The following is a 2515-nucleotide window of genomic DNA, read 5'->3' on the forward strand; positions in this document are numbered from 1 at the left end:
TTTGAGCTTAATAGAGTGCAGCAGACTCATAGGAAAGACTTTAACGTTAGATTGGTAGAAAATTTACGTAGAAAGGAAACGAGTCTTGCCACTAGAGAGCAGTCACAGAAGAGATGTAGGCTAATTGGTGGACGAAAAACTAGGCATAAAGTATCAGATCACAAGTATCGTTAAACCTAGCGTCAAGTTTAGCTAGGTGGCAGAGAATGTAGGGCCCGTATGTAGAGATTTTGATGGTGAGGATAATATGACCAGCCCTGGATTAACACGACTGTTAGCCATTTGAACAAAGAACTGAGCGATTAGCTTTTGAATGAACTTACAGAAAGCGTAAGGAGGGCCAAAAGCACACAAGACAAAATCATTTTTATTACGGGGATCAAAGCAGCATATTTTTACGTTACTGATACTAATTGGTTTCGTCTGAACATCAGAGGGTTGAAAAACAAGATAGATGAGCTTATTATTTGTCTAGAAGATGTGGAACATTCTAAAGAGATACATGTTCTGTGCATCTCTATACACCATCTAACAACAGGGATGGAGAAGTTATATATGAGGGCTTATAGCACTCCGTCTTCAGGCCACAAGTGTCCCATCTGGACCATCCGACCGCCGTGTCATCCTCAGTTGAGGATGCGGCTAGGAGGGACGTGCGGTCAGCACATCGCTCTCCCGGTCGTCATGGTTTTCTTTGACCGGAGCCGCTACTACTCGGTCGAGTGGCTCCTCAGTTGGCATCACGAGGCTGAGTGCACCCCGGAAAATGGCAACAGCACATGGCGGCCCGGATGGTCACCCATCCAAGTGCCGGCCACGCTCGACAGCGCTTAACTACGGTGATCTGACGGAAACCGATGTATCCACTGCGGCAAGGCCGTTGCCAGGGCTTATAAATTAGCTTCATTTTCGTGCAGAGTTAACATGTAAAATAGAGGTGTTACACCATACGTAAAAGTTGGACATAAAGTCAAATATATTGAAACAAATTGTTTCTGTTTGATCAGTATCTAAAAGCATTTGCATGTGATTGGTAATGCAGAATACTTCTCTGATAATTGTAACAGCCTACAGACCCACACTAAGGAACTTTCACCTATTTGTGAGAAATCTAGATCAAGAAGAAACAGAAGCTTTTATAGATTTCAGTGTAGGTTTCTTAAAAGATACGAGAAGGAAAAATAAACTACAGTAGAACATCGATTATCCGACCTTCGATTAACCGACCCCTCGGATTACCCGACAGTGTGTCAGATTTTTTTTTAATGAACATACCGTCATTTGCCTGTATTGTTGTTTATTTAATTACGACATCGGTTTCGGCGCTTTATGCCATTAACATACATTAACATACGAGGGTTGCCCAGGAAATAATGCATAGCATTTTTTTTCCTTCAACATAATTACACACACGAAAGAATGGTGTTTTATCAACACACCCTATTCTTCCACGTAGTCTCCATCCCGTTCTATGGCCTTCCTCCAGCGCGAAATAAGGGCGTGTATGCCCTATCGGTAGGAACCCTTGCCCTGGTGGCGGAGCCAATTCTTCACTGTGTGAATCACCTGCTCATCGTCCTCAATAGAGGCATCCTCCAACGGCGTTTGTCCTCGCGAATGACAACATCAGACAGCTGCAGTATGTCAGGTGTGACAGCCGTCAATGGTCTCCCCGACCGCTGCAAATCGTGGGGCTCATCACGCACCGAGCCCAGCGACTAACTGCACTTCTCTCGACCGTAAATGCTCCATAGGCATTGCACAAGCGTTTTTGAATATTTCCCACAGTTTCTTTCTCTGCAGTGAGAAATTCAACGACAGCTCGTTGCTTGTAATGTATATCACCCACAGACGCCATTTTGAAACTGTCGCTGTCTGTTGAAAGTGACGAAAACTTGCCGCGTTCACACAGAAGACTTCAAATAAAACACACGTAGGGTTTCACACTCGTAGTATTGTATTCGGCTGAGAAAAAAAAGAGGTCATTACTTTCTGGGCAACCCTAGACTGTTAATGACATAAACTGAGTAACCTGAAAATGGCATAAAAGGCCGACACCTGGGTCGTATTAAATGTAAAACAATACAGTCAAATGCCGGTGTGTTCATTTAAAATTTATTTTACGACTGTTGCTCAGTGTGTGTCAGATCCTCCGTCTCTGCAGTGTGCCCATCAGTCTGTCTGCAATGTCGATCGATTTTGCATAACAAACCTGCCAACCCGTGCAACGGAATTGCTAGACAAGCCTAAAGGGCACACCTGAGTCTGAACTTCTACAATCTGACATGAAAGTTACGTTTTTGTCCCTCCCCCCCCCCCCCTTCCACACCCGCCCTAACCAATGGACCAAGGTGTTTTTGAGTGGTAGTAGTTAAAACGACGTTACAAGAGGAAATACGTCAGCACTTTGTTACAGAAAACAGAAGAGGGTTGTCATGTTTTTGAAGCAATGAAGAGCTCCAACATAAAAGACGCAGTTTACAAAGCCGCCCGACCGGCTGGTGTGGCCGAGCGG

At 44.5% G+C, this 2515-nt stretch overlaps 1 pseudogene; it reads right to left on the reverse strand.

Moving 5' to 3' along the window:
- Positions 1–767: 767 nt before the first annotated feature.
- On the reverse strand, positions 768–885 carry LOC126337362 (5S ribosomal RNA; annotated as a pseudogene).
- Positions 886–2515: the final 1630 nt, after the last annotated feature.

This window comes from Schistocerca gregaria, chromosome 2 (genome assembly GCF_023897955.1).
Source record: "Schistocerca gregaria isolate iqSchGreg1 chromosome 2, iqSchGreg1.2, whole genome shotgun sequence".
Lineage (NCBI taxonomy): Eukaryota > Metazoa > Arthropoda > Insecta > Orthoptera > Acrididae > Schistocerca > Schistocerca gregaria.